General features: G+C 40.2%; 1 protein-coding gene across 3 annotated transcripts in view; it reads left to right on the top strand.

The window, feature by feature from the left end:
• Positions 1-20346, top strand: part of NMT2 (N-myristoyltransferase 2) — an 89470-nt gene that overhangs the window by 12332 nt on the left and 56792 nt on the right. Inside the window, exon 1 of one of the 3 annotated variants that reach the window (XM_036761439.1) lies at positions 12177-12230. The exons of the other annotated variants lie outside the window; for them this stretch is intronic. The gene's annotated coding sequence lies outside the window, so the exon portion shown is untranslated. Of the gene's footprint in view, positions 1-12176; positions 12231-20346 lie in introns of those variants that run through there. 3 annotated transcript variants of the gene reach the window in all.

The raw sequence follows: 20346 nt of genomic DNA, 5'->3' as shown, positions 1-20346 counted from the left end.
AGTCACTATGTGGCTAGCAGGGATCCCTATGTGTGGTTTAATGGCATCATTTCTATTTGAGTTTGATTTCACTGGTCTAGAGGACCAGGAATTCTTAATCTTTTTTGTATCGTGGATCTCTTTGGCAGTTGCCTTTGCTGAAGCCTGTAGAACCCTTCACAGAATAATGCTCTTAAATGCGTAAAATACAAAGGACTTTAGAAGAAGCTAATTTATGGAAAGAGAGTTATTAAAATGTGAAGGGAAAACAAAGGTCATGAAACCCAGGTCAAGAACCCCTGGGATAGAGCCCTGGGCTTGGAGTCAGGGAAGCCTGAGTTCAAATCCAGCATCAGGCATTTTAATAGCTGTGTGACCCTGTTTGCCTCACTTTCCTCGGCTGTAAAATGGGAATAATAAGAGCACCTTCCTCAAAGAGTTCTTTCCAGTATCTAAAGGGATGTTTGTAAAAGTGCCTAGCATGGTGCCTGGCACACAGCAGACAACTTATAACTGCTATTCTCTTCCCTCCCTCGGTAGCCATACAGAGGCACCAGAAAAATCCTTCATTTCGGGGTGGCGGGGGGGAGGGAGCTTGGGGACAGCAAAGGCATTGCACAGTTATCCAAATAGAATTCAGACTGTTCTCTTCATCCTATTCAATCCTGACATGGCTCATCACCAATCCACTGACTGTTCAAGGAATGTACCCTGATGGACCTGCTCCATGGATGCGTAGCACTGAACCAGCCTGCCATATCCCCCTCCCTCCCTTTAGCAACCTCTGAAACAAAGGGGCAAAAGTGATGAGTTGAAGCAGCTCAAAAAACCCCACTCCACAAGATGTCATGAGAGGGTCTGGTGCCAAGTGAATGGCAGTGAAAAGTTCTGATGAAGGAGGGAAATAACTTTTATTGATGCGAATCTCAGAATCGTGGAGTTAGGAGAGAGCTCAGAAGTCATTGTGCGCAGAGCCTGAATGTCCTTTGTCAAAGCTTCCAGTGATAGGGAACTCACTGCCTAATGAGGCAAAAGCTACAGTAATCATCTCATGGATCTCACTCCTTCCAATACACTCACATGAGAATGGGAAAGGGACAGGCCCTGGGATTTCCCGGGTATAAGGAACTCCAAATGAGGACACCCCCCTCTACCAAGGCAGACAGACAGGCACCTTCTCTGCAGCTTAGAGACCTCTTAGAGAGTCCCTTGGGAGCAGTGCCCAGGGACACCAAGCCACTTTATGTCAAAGGCCGTATTGGAAGCCAGATCTGTAAAGCCCTCAGGCCAGCTCTCTGTCCAGGTTGCCACTGTGTCACATGTGCAGCAGATAACAGATGGACAAGTCCATGTGTTCTACAGGTATACAAAAAGATCAAGACATCCAGAGCAGCATTTCTCTGACTTGTCAGTTTCAGAACTCCTTTACACTATTAAAAACTGTTGAGGACTTCGCCTACCCCAAGTAGTTTTTGTGTGCATCATGGAAATGAAAATACCTCATTATTATAAAAAGTTTTGATGTTGCAGACCCCTGTAAAGAGTCTCAGGGACTTTGGGGGGTCTCTCACCCCAATTTGAGAACCTCTGGTATTGAGGAAGATGCTAGGATGTTTAGTGGATCCTCAGGAAAGATTTATTGGAAGGCGTAGACAAGATGAGATCACAGATACGTAAACAAGTCCCCAAATTGTGGGAATTGCCTTGCTTTTCAATACATTTGGTAGGGGGTCTTCAAATAGGATGTGAACTTGAAGGCAGGAGCCTATCTTATTGTATCCTTTATGTACCTATCATTTACTCCCAAGACATATTTGTTGTTGGAATTCATTCATTTATCTTTCCTAATTCCAGTAAGAAATCTAATTTTGTTTCTCCCCTCCTCTCTCCCCTTGCTCTTCTTTCCCCCCTTTTCCCCTCTGTCTTGCTCTCCCCAAGGACAGACAGTGGATCGATCATTTCTAGAATGTTAAATCCAAATAGGAAGCAACTTGGTCTGCCTTGTGTTCCAACACCTCACCTAGAGCCTAGCCCTAGTAATGTGAATGCCTAAGAAATACTAATTAGGGATGACAATAACTTCAGCTCCTCTTCATCAACCCTTGTAGGAAGAGTGGCCTGCCTGATCACACAATATTTCTCTTTTGTGTTGATCGGAGTTCTTCAGTTATATTATCGTTTTGGGCTCTTCAAAGGATATAGTGCTTTTAATGATTTAATTGATACAGTTTGTAGTGGTAATTTTGTCCTTCCCTGGTCATTTCCTGGCCCTCATATCATGAGCCACGTGCAGTCCTAGGGCCATGGGTTGACCACTCTGGCTTTTGAGGAATAGAGAGTAGGAGCTCAGAAACCTTTAATAATAATTAACAACAACAACCAACACTTATAGAGCTCTTTAAGGTTTGCAGAATGCCTTGTACATATTTGTTTGAGCTTCACAATTCTAAGTGCACCAGAAGTGGTATCTCCCATTTTACAGATGAGAAATCTGAGGCTCAGAGAGGTTTTTGGATTCCCGAAGAGTCATGTTGTAGTTTGGGGTTGTTGGGAACCCTGAAATGTCAGCGTACAGGGCACCAACCCCCTAGAATGAATTCACCCACTCAAACCTTCCAGCCAAGTGACGTGGTCATTTTGCCAATAGTATCTGGCAAGATTCTTAAGGAATCTGCAACCTAATGGGGGTGAGACTGATGCTTATATATGGAAAGGACATTGAAAAGATCTGGAGGGAATTAAGGTGGGCTTAGTAGGCACCTAGATGGGATTAAGGAGTGGTCTGGGGTGGGCCTTGACTAGGTGAAAAGAAAGTCAGATAAGCTAATTAGGTGATCTAGGTGGGCTGGGGTGGGCCAGGGGCCTTGGGCGGGGGCTCCAGCTGGGCTGCTGAAATGAATGGGAAAATTCCAGAACTGGGTTGCTTTCGAAGACGTGATATTTTCCTTTTAGGGGTCCAGGTCCCATCACCCCATCAGTCGCACAGCAAGAGTCTGAAGTGGGATTTAAATCTAGGTTTTCCTGACTCCAAGGCCAGTGTCCTATCCATGCTTGCCATTTTAAGAATCCAGTCAAGGCTTGCTGAATTCCCCTATGTCAGGAACAGTTATCTTCTCACTGATAGAAGTTCTGTGTATGTCCCACCAGTAGGTGGGAGACGCCTTCCATTGGCAGTTGATCTTTCTTGTACCTTGCTTCCTTGGCTGGCTTTGCCAAGATGCCAAAGAGCTAAATCATTTGTAAAAAGTTCATCTGGCCAAGTTGGGGATCAGGGTTCTTGTTATTAAAGGTAAACCTTGTAGAGCACAGACTGCTGCCATAAGCAAAGCCTCCAAATGTGCCAGTACTGCTGAAGAGGTCAGGGAACTATGTTTTTAGGGGTGCTCAAGACTCCAAAATACTAACACGCTGGGTCCTGCTCAAATGAATTTCACTGAAGCCTTCTTACAGCCAAAGAAGAAGTTTATTACAGGTTTGCCATATCGGGTTGTTGTCTTGTTTTCACAAGCAGCCAGATTCCATCTGAGGTAGACGGAATCCAAGCACTTTCATGGAGGCAAGATGAAACTTATGCACACAAAGATTGTGAGAGGGATCTGGGGTGGTCTTAGGGTGGTGGGAGGAGGGGTTTAGGGAGGGTCTTGAGGAGGAGTCTAAGGAGGAGCCTGATGGGACTGGGATGAGGTCAGACTCTAGGAACCAAGAGAATGGATTGAGGGTGGGAACACAAAATGTAGGGCTAGACTAGTTTAAGGGTAACAGATTTGGGCATAGACACTTTGATAGGATCAAGGGTGGAAACTAGCCAGACAATGGAGGGCTAGACTTGGTTAGAGTAACCTAGTTTAGAGATTTGGGCCTAGCAATAATGAAAGGCTTATGGCCTCAGGCAAATGCCTTATCCAGTGGGAAGAGTCAAGGGGAATTCAAGGGGGCTCCCACAATCTAAACCTCACCACTGCTGCTGCTGCTCTTCTTCCTCCTCCAGTTTCAAAGTTATAGAAACAAAAACCTGCTAAATCTATTACTATTATTCTTTTGAATAGATTACAGATGTTTAGGGACAAGCAGCCTAGGGAAGGGTTCTCTTAGCCCGGTTTTTCTGGTTACTTTAACTTGGAGACCTACACCTTAACCCCGAGGCCATCGTGGTCCCATTTTCTACTTGCTCCTACACTTCATGTTTCCAACTTGCCTTGTGGTGACGTTTATTTCTTGTCAGTGGTATTTTTTATTAGTATGTGTATATGTGGCAGGGGGGGAGGTGGGGGGTGGGAACGGGACATGTGAGTGGTGGTGGTGAGGGGAATAGTTAATCTCATTTTATAGATTAAGTAACCAGCAGCCATGCTCTGGTTTCCTGACAGGTCCACAAGTGGAATGAACCTACAGAACTGGGAGTCGGACTTCCAAGCTCCTGACTTTTGTTGCATTCCCTGGGCCACACCTATCCTAGGCTTCTTTTGTAACTAAAGCCATCTGCTTTTAAAGAAAAACAAAGACAGAACTGATTAGGGAAATCTGATCTTTTAGTTTGTGTCCAACTACTGTGCCCAAGGCCTGGTATGAGCCAGGAAGGTCTTTTCCCTAAGAATCAATGTGCCAGGCACTGTGCTAAGCACTGGGGATACCAAAAGAGGTACATAATCTCAAGGAATTTGCAGTCTAATAGGGGAGATTACATGCAAACAAATATAGACAAAGCAAGCTCTATGCAAGATAAATGGGAGGGAAGGCACTAGATAAAGTAATGGTTTTTAGTTCTGGTAATTCCTGCAGTGTCTTCCTTTAAAAAGTCATGCTCTATGGGTGCACCTCTTGGCTCTTCCTGTATTTATTGATATGTCAGAGGCAAAAAAAATGAAAGCACAATTGTTATTACACTTAGAATTTCAAAACTGGTGAAATCCAACAATAAATATTTGTTGAGTTCCTTGCCTAGAATAGCTGGTTTTTATGTAGGGCTTTAAGGTTTACAAAGCATATAACAACATTGTTAAGTAGGCATTATAAAGCATTATAATCATTCCTATTTTACAGGCAAAGATACTGAAGCTTGAAGAAGTAAAGTAAGTCACATGACTAATAAGCTGCAAAGGCTAGACTTAGAGAAAGGGCTTCTGGCTCCCAGGCCAGTGCTGACCTTACTGTGCAAGGTTCTGTTCTAGACACTATGGGAGGGGTGAGGGGAAGGGGAGAGGAATAGTAGCCTAAGTCTTAGGCCCTAAGACATGGGCCCTCTCCTCAAGAAGCAATAACTTGAGTGTTAGAGAAAAAAGGTATGTGTGCAATGGGGGAACCCAGGGCAGGAACAGTCCCCAAACAGACAAATAAAGGGAAGCAACCTAGTCAAGTCAACAAGAATCTGTTAAGTACTTACTATGTGTGGGGTATTGTGCCAAGCTCTAAGCAGAGGTAAAAACAGACCCTGCCCAAAAGAAGCTGATATTCTAAGACCCAACATAAAAGGAAGCCGAAAGGGGTTGGTGTGAGAAATGAAGGTACTCACGTGGGGCATGATAGAGCCTGGAGAGGAGTGAAGATGTGCTTGGACTAGTATCCTCCTTAAAAAGGAAGGAAGATGAGAGGAACCAGCCCATTGGGGGGAGAGGCCACAGGGGGGAAGGTACCACACCCCATGTGTGAAGTCCAGGGTGGAGTGAACTTTCACAGTGAAGAGGTTCAATAGCATACTAGAGAATGTCTAGTCTGAAGTACAGACTGAAGAAGAATGAAAACAAAACAAACAAAAGAGGAATGAAAACCTAGCTGGCCTGGGCATCCTCCTTAAAATGGAGATTCTAGGAGGAACCAGCCAGAAGAACCAAAGGCACCCAAATGCAGCCAGTCTAATGATCTGTCCAAGGAAGTGTGATGGTTTTGTGGTCTGAATCTATTGGGGGGACAACCAGTAATAATGAAGTCACCAAACCATCCAAATACAGTGAGTAAAATCAAGCAAGCATTTGTTACTGTCTCCCTTGGGAGAGGTAGTGAGGTACTTCTAAATGGGATGCAAATTCAAGAGTGAAACCATCCCTGCCCTCAAGCAGCTTGTATTTTAAGAGGGGGATGTAACATATTCAGGGACCTGGTAACCAAGGAGCAGAGTTTTGGTCTAGGCCAGGACTCCTTAACAGAGGGTCCATAGGTAGGTAGTCCAGGGATAGATTTCAGGGGGGTCTGTGGATTTTTCCAGGAAAAAATAGACATACTAATTTTTACTAACCTCTTACTCAAGGCTTCTTAACTTTTTTATGTCTTGAGCCCCTCTGGCAATCTGGTGAAGCCTATGAGCTCCTTCTCAGAATAATGTTTTAAAATGAAGATAATCAAATGGAATTACAAAGGGAATGAATTGTACTGAAATACACTTATCAAAATTATTTTTTAAAATTCAAAGACCCCAGGTTAAGAGCCCCTGCCCCTTCTAAAATTGAGCATTTCCTTCAATTATTTAACAACATTATTCTGATAGGGAGGTCATGTACTTCATCAAACAAACTACTGGTCCCAGAATAAGAATGAAAGATTGAAGAAGGTCTAAAGGTTCAGGGCAGAGATGGCAAGATGTCCGTGCTGGCTATGCCTGGTAGTGGTATCCTGGAGGTTGGTTAGATGGTGATTTGTGAAGCATGGTCTGGGACTGGCTAGGTATAATGGGTTAGAATTTTCAGTCACCCACCGGTCCAAATAGCTCTGCCACAGGGGAGAGAGTTCCAAAGGGAAGTAGATTAGCTGGTCTTTGAAATGTGGTCCATCTTGGAATGTCTCTGTTCCTGGTGACAGCTGAAGGGCAGATGGGGAGATGCCTGCTCTGGGGAGGCCCTGGCTTCCTGATAGACAGCTTTGTACATCATGGTTAGCACTAAAGAGACTTCCCTGCCACAAGCTAATCACTTCTTCAGTCACTTTGTAGCGTGGTTCCTAATACTGTTACAAATGTCCAAAGGGTTTTCCCTTTTTCACTCATTTTCAGTAGATTTTTGGGTTTGTCTATATCCGTTTCAGAGGAATCTGCTGGCGTTAAGGGCCTTTTATTTTCAGGGAAGTCCCCTCCTTGAATGTTAGGAGGATATGGTTTCATAGGTGCCTTTGAGACTTCCTCTGGGACATTAGGCACAGTAGCAGGTCAGAATCACATTACAATAAACTGGGTCTAGAGCCCTGGGGGCACTGCCTTGCTACTGGCTGGAGCATTTTCCCAGGAAGTTGACTAATCCACATTTAAAGCTTTCTGGGTCTATGCCCCCCAAACTAGAAGAGGTGGCCGAGTGAGTCTAGATGAATCTTTTAACTTCTCTGAGCATTAGCTTTCTCATTTGTAAAATGAGTTGAACTTGATAACCTCTTAGGTCGCTTTTAGCGGCCTAAATCTCCAAGGTCTCTTCTAGCTCTCAATTATGATCCTATGAACAGTTCCATTTGGAGCCCACCATCTTCTTGGTATGGCAAAGCTAATAAGAGAAAATAAGCTCCATCTTATTCAATTTGGCCCACCATTCCCCTGCCAACACCTGGGACTCTCATTCTGTCATCTTACATGTTAGCTGTCACTCCCAGCTTTCTGTCAGTGAAAGTTATATGAGCGTGCCTTTTGCACACAGAAGGTGCTTAATAAATACTTATTGATTGACAGATTGATCTATATACCCTTATCTAAGTCATTGCTAAAAATGTTGAGAAAATGAGGCCATGGACAGTCTTGTGACACCACCATAGAGATGTTTCTTGATGTTGCTAGACATTGAGCCATTAATCACCGTTCTTAAGGTCTGTACCCTAAACCCATTAAAAAATCTGCTAACCATACGAAAGGTATTTTAGGAGACTTTCCCAAATGTCACATTGTAACCCAGGTATACTATGTCTGTCATATTCCCCCAAACAGTACCAGTCTGGGTGCTTTCTCTCAGAAAGGAAATGAGATTTGTCTTATTGGAAAAGAGGACTTTCTTTGAATTCAGAAGGTGTACTCCCTACTTGACCTTGGGCAACTTTCTTAAGCTCTTGGGACCCAGTTCCTCAAAGCAGAAGGTGAGGGAGTCCAACTAAAGAGTTTCCAGGTTCCCTTTCAGATCTAAATCTATGACCGTGACTCTACTGATCAGGGTGGCCCTTTCTCAATTCTCACAACCAATTCCTTTAACAAAAGCATTCTAGAATTTGCAGCGTCAGCAGCCTGTAGTTCGTGCCCCCTCCTTAAAAAGCAGAGCTGCTGAGCTGACCCCCTCGTCCTGGGGTACTCTCCAGGGTCCCAGAATGTTTCCATGAATTTTTAAAGCTCCCTTGCTTACCAGTGGTCCCGGGGTAGACAGGAGACAAAATTGATAAAATGATTTGTCATTAGTATGCTCATTGTTTGTATGGAAGCATGTGCCTGAAGAGCCGGGAGGGCTAGAAATTGCTTTCTTCAATATTTTAAGCATTCTTCCCTACAATCTGGTTTATAATCTTAATTTAGATTACCTATAAAGGGTTTACTTGGCAAAACTGAACTCTCACACGCATACACACACACCCATTCAATTATCTTTATTGAAGCTTTATTATAATTGAAACATTTAAAAAGCTCTTTCTAGTTCTTGCATCAAGTAGGCACTCCAGGGCTTTGGAGAAAATGAGATAATCTTTGGCAAAAATGGCTTCCATGATAAGATGTTCCTAAATTTTGCTTTACAGAAAAAGTTATCAACTCTTCTTTCATCATTAGCAAGACATTTTCAGACACTCAGCACTTAGCATAGTGCCTGGTGCGTAGTAGGCACTTAATACATGCTTACTGACTGACTGGCGTGATGCATTTATTTATAACAACCTAAAATTCTTGAACTGTCTTTTTTGTTCTCTTTGGGGAAGTCTATTTACACAAATTCTTCACATCCCTATTCTGTCATATTCCATAGTTCTGGATATGTTGGTACCATTTACCTAGGATTCTGAGTTGTTTTTTCTTTTAAATAATATTTAAATTTTTCCAATTACATACAAAAACAAGTTTTAACATTCATTTTTTAAAATAAAATTTTAAGTTCCAAATTTTCTACTTCCTTCCCTTCCCTCTTCCCTAAGATGGTAAGCAGGTTGATATAGGTTATATATGTGCAGTCATGTAAAACATATCTCTATATTAGTCATGTAAAAGAAAAAACAGAACAAAAGGAAAAAAATCTACAAGAAAATATGAAAATAGTAATGTTTTGATCTACATTCAGACTCTTATCAGTTCTGTCTCTGGACGTGGATAGCATTTTGTATTATGAATCTTTTGGAATTATCTTAGATTATTGCATTGCTGAAAAGAGCTAAGTTAGTCATAGTTGATTATTGTACAATGTTCTGCTGGTTCTACTCACTTTACTTTGCATCAGTTCATGCAAGTCTTTCCAGGTTTTAACAAAATCCATCTACTCATCATTTCCTATAGTATTCTATTACATCCGTATAATACAACTTGTTCAACCATTCCCTAACTGATGGATAGCCCCTCAATTTCTGATTCTTTGCCACCACAAAGAGCTTCTGCAAATATTCTTGTACATGTAAGTTCTTTTTTCCCCTTAGATTAGTGTCCTGAGGGCCTCTTTATGTTATTTCGATGGGAAAATCTCTAGTACTTTTTTTCTTTTGCTTGATGCTTAAATAATTCAGATTAGCTCAATAAAGAGCAAATATTTTGGAAACTAAGATTCAAATTTCACTGGATGTACATAAGGAGGTTTCCTGTCTTCTTGTGGGGCAAAAGCAGTGGTCCATGTGTAAGAAAAGATAGCATGGTATCTGGTTTTGCTCCCACAGAAGCTATCCATGTAGCTGAGTTAAAGTTTTCCTACCAAGACAATGGCCATCCGGGAATCAGGGAAACCAGAGAGGCTAAACTGGTTGAATTAGTCCAAGCTTATCATGTCAGTTCAAGGGTTAGGTCCTGGTCAAGTGTCCAGGTCTACTAATCTGCATAATTTGCATATGTTAAAGAGGGAAGGTAGGGAAGTAAAGAATGTAGATTAATCCTAACTTAAACAAGAAAGATAGAACTAATTAACTTCACTTTTGCTTCTGTATCCTTAGTATCCTATCTATGTAAACTGTATAACTTAAGAAAAATATGTAAAAAAGTAAAGAATGTAAACTAACCATAACTCAAACAGGGGTGGAGAAGCTGGTAACCCTGAGTCCTGCTTCTGTATCAGTGTGAGTGTTCCTAGTGAGCACTCCACTGGCTCTCTCAAGGAGTGTAATAAATGCCTTCCTCTGCCCACTCTGGTCCTGAGTTCTTTGGGTGAAAATGGTCAAATCACATGGATCTTCCTAAGGATATGCTACCCAGAAAGCAGTGAGCTCTGGAAGCATATCTCGGGCTAACTTCCTGACTGTGCCTTGTGGAATCCTGTGGTCCCCTCAGTGGTTTTAAGGGACCTACCACTTTGGACTTAACCGGGGGGAACCCTGTGGTCTGCACAGCCTTCTTAAGGGGCTGTCACTTGGGTCTTCCGGCCCTGTCTCAGGAGCCTTGTGATCTTACTGCCATTCTAAGGGGCCATCACTTGGGCCTTCCTCAGGGTCTGACCCCTAGGAAGCCCTGTGATCCCCACAGTTAGAAGCAGGGCTACCACTTGGTCTTCCTCTGGGAGTCCTGTGATCTGCACAGCCTTCCTTAGGGGTTATCACATGGTTCTTCCTCAGGGCCGACCCTGCCTAGGGAGGTCCCGTGATCCCCATAGACTAAGGGACCATGATCTGGTTCTTCCTCAGGGATTTGGCCCTGCCCAGGAAGTCCAGTGACCCCCCACCCCACCCCAAAACCACGTTTCTCACATAGGGAATTCAAGGGAGAAATGTTGACTGTGCAGTTCGTGTTGTCTAAGAACAACCCAAGCAGAAGTTCTGCTGCTAATGGAAACACTCAGACAGGAGGGACAGGCATGAACAGCCCCCTTTCATTGCAAAAGGGAGATGTATGCAATACTGTTTGAAAGGATATTTGCTTATACAGAGGCATTGTCATTGACCTTGCTAAAATTGTGAGTTTCTTTTCATGTTTACGGGCAACAAAGTATAGTTAGACTCCTTTTCCTATCCATGTTGTTATATTTTAAGTAATAATAATAATAACTTATTTCAAAGGTTAATTTCAAAGAAGGCTAAATAGGAGTTATAGGATCATTATAGCTGAACAGGATCTTAAAGGTCATCTAGTCCATTTTACAGATGATGAAACTGAGGGCCAGAGAGGTTAAATAATCTTCCCAAGGTTGAATGGGTGATAGAGCTGAGATTTTAACCCAACTCCACTTATTCCAAATCCAGGACTCTTTCTGCTTTGCCATGCTGGCTCCTTCGGTTCAAATCCCAGCTCTGCCGCTTATTACCCGTGTGCTCTTGGGTGGGTCATTGCCATTCCCTGGCCTTCACTTTGCTCCTCTACTGGGATTGAAGGAGGGAGGTTCAGACCTGGCTCTAGATCTGTGAGCCCATGTTGAAAGCAGCTTGTTAGGTGATCAAATAACCATCCATACATAACAATATCTTAAGTGGTTGCCAATTGAACTTTGTTTTTGTTTGTTTATAACTTGAATGTTGGGATTTGTTAATGCATATTCACTGATGTCTTGAGATGTTATTGTGCTTCTCTCTGAATCTTCCCCATTCTCACTTGTTGATGACTCAGTTCAAAGGCTGCCACCTGCATGTGGTGTCTCCAGACAAGCCAGCTAGGCTGAATCTCCTTCCTCTGGTCAGCTGGCAGCTGTATTTCTCTTAGGCACGTAGCATATTTTAATTTATAATAGCAAATAACAAAGTTTTTCTGTAAAGGAGTTTCTAATCTATTAGGACTGATAAAACATACAGAGATCATTGTTACTGTTATAACAACAACAATCATAAAGTTAATGATCTGCGTGTGTGTTTTATTGCCTCTAATAGATTGTAAACCTCTAAACTTTAATTTATTCCTGCATCTGCTTTAGCACCTCATGCAGTAGAGTCTGCTTAGTAGATGCTTCACAAATGTTTTTTGAGTGGATGAATAAAGGCCTCACTGTAGAGGCCATTCAGTATCTCTGGTTATAACCTGTGAAATCTAGGCTGTTCTGTTCTTCAGAATCCACACTCAGGATTGGCTAACAAAGAGGCATCAGTTGGATCTGCTCCTGGCTTCTTGCTGATCTCCCCTAGAGCAAAGGCAAGATGTTTGCTTGGCTCCAATACACTAGATTATTCTCCATGGTTTTGTTTGGCTGCCTGATATGGTGAGTGCCTCTTTTTCCTCTAGGATCATAGATTTAAAACTGCAAGAGTATTTAGTGACCTCTAATCTAGTCTTCTCAGTTTATAGATATAAAAACAGAGAAGTTAAGTGACTTGTCTAAGGTCACACAGGTAGTAGCAGAGTCAGGATTTGAATCCAGGTCCTCTGGTTCCACATTCAAAATACAATCCATTGTACCATCCTGCTTTCTCCAGTCTGGGTTTACTAATGGCTTGGCATTTTTGTAGCTGTGTTTATTTTTGAAGGCTAAATTGCTAGACAGAGGTGGCTTTATTGGTTCAAGTCTTAGCTTTGGATAAACCTTAGTATCTTCATAGATTCAGAAGCGCTATTTCTTGGATTGATTCCCCAGCGCAGAATTACATTATTAAAGCTCTTTTTTTTTGTTATTTTTTTATTTAAAATTTTTAGTTTTCAGCATTGATTTTCACAAGATTTTGAGTTACAAATTTTCTCCTCATTTCTACCCTCCCCCCAACTCCAAGATGGCATATATTCTGATTGCCCCATTCTCTAGTCAGCCCTCCCTTCTATCATCCCACTCCGCCCCCCCATCCCCTTTTCCCTTACTTTCTTGTAGGGCAAGACATATTTCTGTGCCCCATTGCCTGTATATCTTATTTCCCAGTCGCATGCAAAAACACCTTTATTTTTTAACATCTGCTTTTAAAACTTTGAGTTCCAAATTCTCTCCCCTCTTCTCTCCCCACACACCCTCCCTAAGAAGGCAAGCAATTCAACATAGGCCACACATGTATCATTATGCAAAACCCTTCCACAATACTCATGTTGTGAAAGACTAACTATATTTTGCTCCCTCCTATCCTGTCCCCTTTATTCAATTTTCTCCCTTGACCTTGTCCCATTTCTAAAGTGTTTGCTTTTGATTACCTCCTCCCCCTATCTGCCCTCCCTTCTATAATCCCCCCTTTTTTATTCCCTTCCTCCTTCTTTCCTGTGGGGTAAGATACCCAATTGAGTGTGTTATTCCCTCCTCAAGTCAAATCTGATGAGAGCAAAATTCACTCATTCCCCCTCACCTGCCCCCTCTTCTCTTCCTACAGAACTGCTTTTTCTTGCCACTTTTATGTGAGATAATTTACCCCGTTCTATCTCTCCCTTTCTCCTTGTCTCAATATATTCCTCTCTCATCTCTTAATTTGATTTTACCTTTTTACATATCATCCCTTCATATTCAATTTACCCTGTGCCCTCTGTCTATATATATGTGTATATTCCCTTCAGCTACTCTGATACTGAGGTCTCATGAATTACACACATCATCTTTTCATGTAGGAATGTAAACAAAACAGTTCAACTTTAGTAAGTCCTTTATGATTTCTCCTTGTTTACCTTTTCATGCTTCTCTTGATTCTTGTGTTTGAAAGTCAAATTTTCTATTCAGCTCTGGTCTTTTCACTGAGAAAGCTTGAAAGTTCTCTATTTTATTGAAAATCCATATTTTGCCTTGGTGCATGATACTCAGTTTTGCTGGGTAGGTGATTCTTGGTTTTAATCCTAGTTCCATTGACCTCTGGAATATCATATTCCAAGCCCTTCAATCCCTTAATGTAGAAGCTGCTAGATCTTTTGTTATCCTGATTGTATTTCCACAATACTCAAATTGTTTCTTTCTGGCTGCTTGAAGTATTTTCTCCTTGATCTGGGAGCTCTGGAATTTGGTGATAATATTCCTAGGGATTTTCTTTTGGGGATCTTTCTCAGGAGGCGATTGGTGGATTCTATTTTACCCTCTGGCTCTAGAATATCAGGACAGTTCTCCTTGATAATTTCTGGAGAGATGATATCTAGGCTCTTTTTTTGATCCTGGCTTTCAGGTAGTCCAATAATTTTTAAATTATCTCTCCTGGATCTATTTTCCAGATCAGTGGTTTGTCCAGTGAGATATTTGACATTGTCTTCCATTTTTTCATTCCTTTGGTTCTGTTTTATAATATCTTGATTTCTCATCAAGTCACTAGCTTCCACTTGCTCCAATCTAATTTTTAAGGTGGTATTTTCTTCAGTGGTCTTTTGGACCTCCTTTTCCATTTGGCTAATTTTGCCTTTCAAGGCATTCTTCTCCTCACTGGCTTTTTGGAGCTCTTTTGCCATTTGAGTTACTCTATTTTTTAAGGTGTTATTTTCTTCAGTATTTTTTGGGTCTCCTTTAGCAAGTCATTGACTTGTTTTCATGGTTTTCTCACATCACTCGCATTTCTCTTCCCAATTTTTCCTCTACTTCTCTAACTTGTAGAGAGTGATGCTTGAGATGATGGAGGAATCCAAGAGGCAGAGGTGAAGGGGGAGGGCATTTGAGCCTATCTATCTGTTCCTCTGTTGACCCAAGGCAGGTTTATTAGTTGTTCTGGGAAAGTTCAAAGAGAGAGCATGGGTCCCCAGCTAATCAACTAGTATTTATTCCCCTCCCATATGCTAGGCACTAGGGATAAAAGAAGTGAAATAGTCCTTGTCCTTGGGGGGAGGGGTTAGAATCTAATGGAGACAACACAGTAATGAAAGTATTTTAATAGATGCTTTACCAAGTGCTTTACATATAATCTCATTTGATTTATACATGTATCAGTATAAACAGAATCTCTATATAATGTTTGGGGCAATGGAAGACACTAACAGCTTGGGGGATCAGGAAAGGTTCCATGTAGAGAGTGATGCTTGAGATGATGGAGGAATCCAAGAGGCAGAGGTGAAGGGGGAGGGCATTTGAGCCATGGGGCACAGCCAGCACAAAGGCCTGGGTCTGGAAATGTTGGAAGCCTTACCTGGTGGCTCTCTACCTCACAGTTGCTTATGGCATGGCATTCTTAACTAAGCTTCCTGTGTGCCCTTATGGAAGGGGAACCTAGCTGGCAGATAAGTTCCCTCCAAGCTTTGCCTCACTCCTGATCTTAACGTTGCCAGAAAATAAAAATAATAAGTTGTGGATCCCTACTATGGACAACCTCTCACGTGCTGCAGGTGATGGAAGACAGAAGATGAGGTAAAACGTGCCTCAGCTAGTTAGCCCTATGTTCATTGCTCCCATAATTGCACCATCCTAATTTGAATGTTGGTGTGAGAGAAACAGCCAGTCATAGGGACACAAACCATAAAAATTTATTAAACTAGAATCTCAATTGATCAGAACCCTAAAAAAACCCGACTAATCCTCACTTGGAATGTTTTTTCTTCATTTACAATAGTATATAGTGAGAATTTATGTGTAGAGTGATGCCCCTAAGGTCCTGTAAGAATTAAAAGCGTTTTTTGAAGAGATTAAATTATGTTTACGTTACTAAGATGGGAAAGTGGGCCAAAGACTTTTAGAAACATTTTCCAAAAAGGTTTGGAGCATCAAGAGCTTTGTACCATTCTATACTCAAGTAACAAAACAAAGTATTCTGAGTACCCTGATCATTCTGGTGCATTAAACTTTTATTGTATAAAGATATAGAAAGTCTAAAGAATTACAGATTAAATTCAGTTCATTTTTGCCTTCTTTACATGTACTATTTCTTAACCAGTCCCAGATTGTTTTGATAATTACCACTTTATAATACAGTTTGAGATCTGGTATGGCTAGACCACCTTCTTTCGCTTTTTTTTTAATTGATTATCTTGATATCCTTTAGCTTTTGCTCTTCCAAATGAATTTTGTTATTTGTTCTATCTCTATGAAATAATTTTTTGGTAGTTTAACTGGTATGGCATTGAATAAATAGATTAACTGAGGTAGAATTGTTATTTTTATTATATTGAGTCAACCTGTCCATGAGCAATTAATGTTTTTCCAGTTGTTTAGATCTGACTTTATTTGTGTGAAAAGTGTTTTATAGTTGTGTTCATATAGTTCCTGAGGTTGTCTTGGCAGGTAGACTCCCAAGTATTTTATTTTGTCTACAGTTATTTTAAATGAAATTTCTCTTTCTAGCTCTTGCTGCTGGACTTTGTTGGTAATATATAGAAATGCTGATGATTTACAAGGGTTTTTTAGTATTCTGCAACTTTACTAAAGTTAATAATTTCAAGTAATTTTTTTAGTTGATTCTCTAGGATTTTCTAAGTGTATCATCTGCAAAGAATGATAGTTTTGTTTCCTTATTGTCTGTTCTCATTCCTTTAATTTCTTTTTCTTCTCTTATTGCTATAGTTGGCATTTCTAGTATGATATTGAATAATAGAGGTGGTAATGGGCATCATTGCTTTACCCCAATTGTACTGAGAAGGCTTCCAGCTTATGCCCATTACAGATAATGCTTGCTGATGTTTTTAGATCAATATTACTTACCATTTTAAGGTAAGCTCCATTTATTCCTATGCTCTCTAGTGTTTTTAATAGGATTGGGTGCTGTATTTTGTCAAAGGCTTTTTCCGCATCTATTGAGGTAATCATGTGATTTCTCTTGTTTTTTTTTTATTGATATGGTTAATTATGGTGATAGTTTTCCTAATATTGAACCAGACCTGCATTTTGATATAAATCTTATCTGGTCATAGTGTATGATGCTTGTGATATATTGCTGTAATCTCTTTGCTAGTATTTTAAATTTTTTGCATCACTATTCGTCAGTGAAATTGGTTTATAATTTTCTGTTTTGGCCCTTCCCGATTTAGATATCAGCACCATGATTGTGCCATAAAAGGAATTTCATTGAACTCCTTTGCCTATTTTTCCAAATAGTTTATGTAATATTGGGATTAATTGTTCTTTAAATTTTTGTTAGAATTTGCTTGTGAATCAATCTGGTCCTGAGGATCTTTTCTTAGGAAGTTCATCGATGACTTGTTCAATTTCTTTTTTTAAGGTTGGGTTATTTAAGTATTTTACTTTTTCTTTTATTAGTCTGGGTTATTTATATTTTTGTAGATATTCATCCATTTCATTTAGATTGTCAAATTTATTGGTATATACTTGGGCCAAATACCTAACAATTGTCTTCATTTCCTCTTCATTGGTGAGGAAGTGTCACCTCTTTCATTTTTGATACTAGTAACTTGGTTTTAATCTCTCCCTTGATTTTCAGGATTTCCAATTTGGTGTTTAATTGGGGATTTTTAATTTGTTCTTTTTCTAGTTTTTTTTTAGTTGCATACTCAATGCATTGATCTGCTTTTTCTCTTTATTGATATAAGCAATCAGAAATATAAATTTTCCCCTAAGTACTACTCTGGTTGCATCCCATAAATTTTGGTAGGTTGTCTTATTTTCTTTAATGAGATTAGCAATTATTTTTGTGATTTGTTCTTAACTTCTAATTAATTTTTAATCTCTCAATTGTCCATTATTGAATGTAATTTTTTGCATTGTGATCTGAAAAGTATGTGTTTACTATTTCTGTTTTTCTACATTTGGTTGTGAGGTCTCTAATGTCCTAATACATGGTCAATTTTTGTATAGATGTCGTGTACTGTTGAGGCAGTATTCCTTTCTATTCCCATTTGGTTTTCTCCAGAGATCTATCATATTAACTTTTCCAGAATTTTATTTACCTCCTTAACTTCTTTCTTGTTTATTTTTTGTTAGATTTAGCTAGTTCTGAGAGGGGAAAGCTGAGGTCCCTACTAGTACAGTTTTATTTATCTATTTCCTCCTGTAACTCATTCAACTTCTTCAAAAATTTAGATGCCACACCATTTGGTGCATATATGTTTAGTATTCATATGACTTCATTGTCTATGGTACCTTTCAGCAGGATATAGTTTCCTTCCTTATCTTTTAATTAGATCTGTTTTTGCTTTTGCTTTGTCTGAGTGCCTTGCACTTGCAACTTTCTTTGCTTCAGCTTAAGCATAATAAATTCTGTACCATCTCCTTACCTTTACTCTGTGTATATTTCTCTGCTTCAGACGTGTTTCTTGTAAACAACTTATTGTAGGATTCTGGTTTTTAATCCATTCTGCGGTCCACTTCCATTTTATGGGTGAGTTTCATCCCATTCACATTTATAACTGTGTATTTCCCTCTATGCTATTTTCCCCTTGTTTATCCCTCTCTTACCATTTACCTTTTCCCTCCTCATAAGTGTTTTACTTCTGATTACTGCCTTCCCCAATATACCTTCTCTTTTTTTAGTCCCCCCTTCTCCTTCTATTATCCCCATCCCTTTTTTAATTCCTTATGGAGTAAGATAGATTTCTATATCCAGCTGAATGTCTATGTTATGCCTCTTTGAGCCAATTTTGATGAGAGTAAGGTTTCCATTTTGCCCACCCCTATCTCCCATCTTCCCCTCCATTTTAATAGCTCTTTCAGGCCTCTTTTACATAGAATAACTTACTCCATTCAATCTCCCCCTTCCTTCTTCCAGTGTAATTTTGTTTCTTACTCCTTTATTTTGTTTTGTGTGTGTCATCAAAGTTACTTTATAGTCACATCCTCTGTCTATGTATACTCCTTCTAATTGCTCTTATAGTACTAGAGTTCTTAGGTGTTACAAATATTATCTTGACATACAGAAATATAAACAGTTTAACTTTATTGAATTTCTTATGTTTTCTCTTTCTTGTTTCTTTTTTACCTTTTTATGTTGCCCTTGAGACTTGTATTTGGAGGTCAGATTTTTAATTGAGCTCTGGTCTTTTAATTAGGAGTGTTTGAAAGTCCTCTCTTTCATTAAATGTCCATTTTTCCCCTTGAAAGATTATATTCAATTTTGCTGGATAGGTCATTCTTGGTTATAATCCTAACTCCTTTGATTTCTGGTGTATCATATTCCAAACCTTGCAGTTCTTTAATGTGGAAGCTGCCAAATCCTATGTAATCCTGATTGTAGCTCCACAATATCTGAATTGTTTCTTTTTGGCTGCTTTTGGTACTTTTTCCTTGATCTGTGAGCTCTGGAATTTGGCTATGATGTTCTTGGGAGTTTTCATTTGGGGATCCCTTTCAGGCTATTGGTAGAATCTTTCAATTTCTATTTTGCCCTCTGGTTCTGTTTATCAAGGTGTTTTTTGTTTTTTTTTTTTGACAAATTCTTGAAAGGTGGTATCCAGGCGTTTTTTTTTTTTTTTTTTTTTAAATCATGGCTTTCAGGTAGTCCAGTAATGCTTATATTATCTCTCCTGGATCTATTTTCTAGGTCAGTTGTTTTTACAATGAGGAATTTCACATTTCCTTCTACTTTTTTTTTTTTTTTTACTTTTTAAATTTTGTTTTATGGTATCTTGGTGTCTCACAATCATTAGCTTCCACTTGTTCAGTTCTAATTTTTAAGGAATTGTTTTCTTGAGTGAGCTTTTGGACTTCTTCCATTTCACCAATTTAATTTTTAGAGAATATTTTCCTTGGTAAATTTTTGAATATCTTTTTCCCATGCTATTGACTCTTTTCATGATTCTCTTGCATTACTCTTTTTTCCCCAATTTTTCTTCTACTTCTCTAATTTGCTTTTTAAAATCCTTTTAAAGCTCTTCTAGGAATTCTTTTTGGGCCAGAGACCAAATTACATTTTTCTTTGAGGCTTCACATGTAGCTATTTTGACACTAGTGTCTTCTTCTAAGTTTATGCCTTACACCTTTCTGTCACCATAGTAACTTTCTATAGTCAAGTTTTGTGTGTATGTGTGTGTATGTGTGTGTGTGTGGGGGGGGTTGCCCTTTTTTTCTACCTTTTTTTTTTATGACTTGGTGTTTTTATGTAAGAGTTGGGTTCTGGTCCTGCACTGTTCCAAGCTTATTGTGCTGGGCTCAGGGTCTTACTGCTAATTTTCACTGGGCTTCAGGGCTTAGATGCTTGCTGTCACTGGAGGGTAGGCTTTCCTTTGGGCTTGTACTAGGGAGTGGGGCCTCCCTTTTGATCTCCCCTGGCTGTGGGGGTTAGCTGTTGGCTTGCCTGAGGGGAGGAGGGGGCGTTTGCTACTGGGTTACTATGGTAACAGAATCTTTCTGGCAGCTGGCCCTGGAGGAGGGATATTGTTGGTGGTCTGCCTCAGGAGATGGACCCTGCTGCTAGGTTGCTATTTTAACAGGTCTCTGCTGGCAGTACCCAGGGGTGGTCTCTCACTGTTGGCCAGCCCCTGGGCAGGGCTTCACTACTGGTCAGCCATGGGGCTGAGGCCTTGCAGGTGGCTTGTGCTAAGGGTGGTATCGCTGGGGT

The sequence above is a fragment of the Trichosurus vulpecula genome, chromosome 5 (assembly GCF_011100635.1).
Source record: "Trichosurus vulpecula isolate mTriVul1 chromosome 5, mTriVul1.pri, whole genome shotgun sequence".
NCBI lineage: Eukaryota > Metazoa > Chordata > Mammalia > Diprotodontia > Phalangeridae > Trichosurus > Trichosurus vulpecula.
The sequence above is the reverse complement of the archived record's forward strand: the minus strand, read 5'-3'. Positions and strand labels throughout refer to the sequence as shown.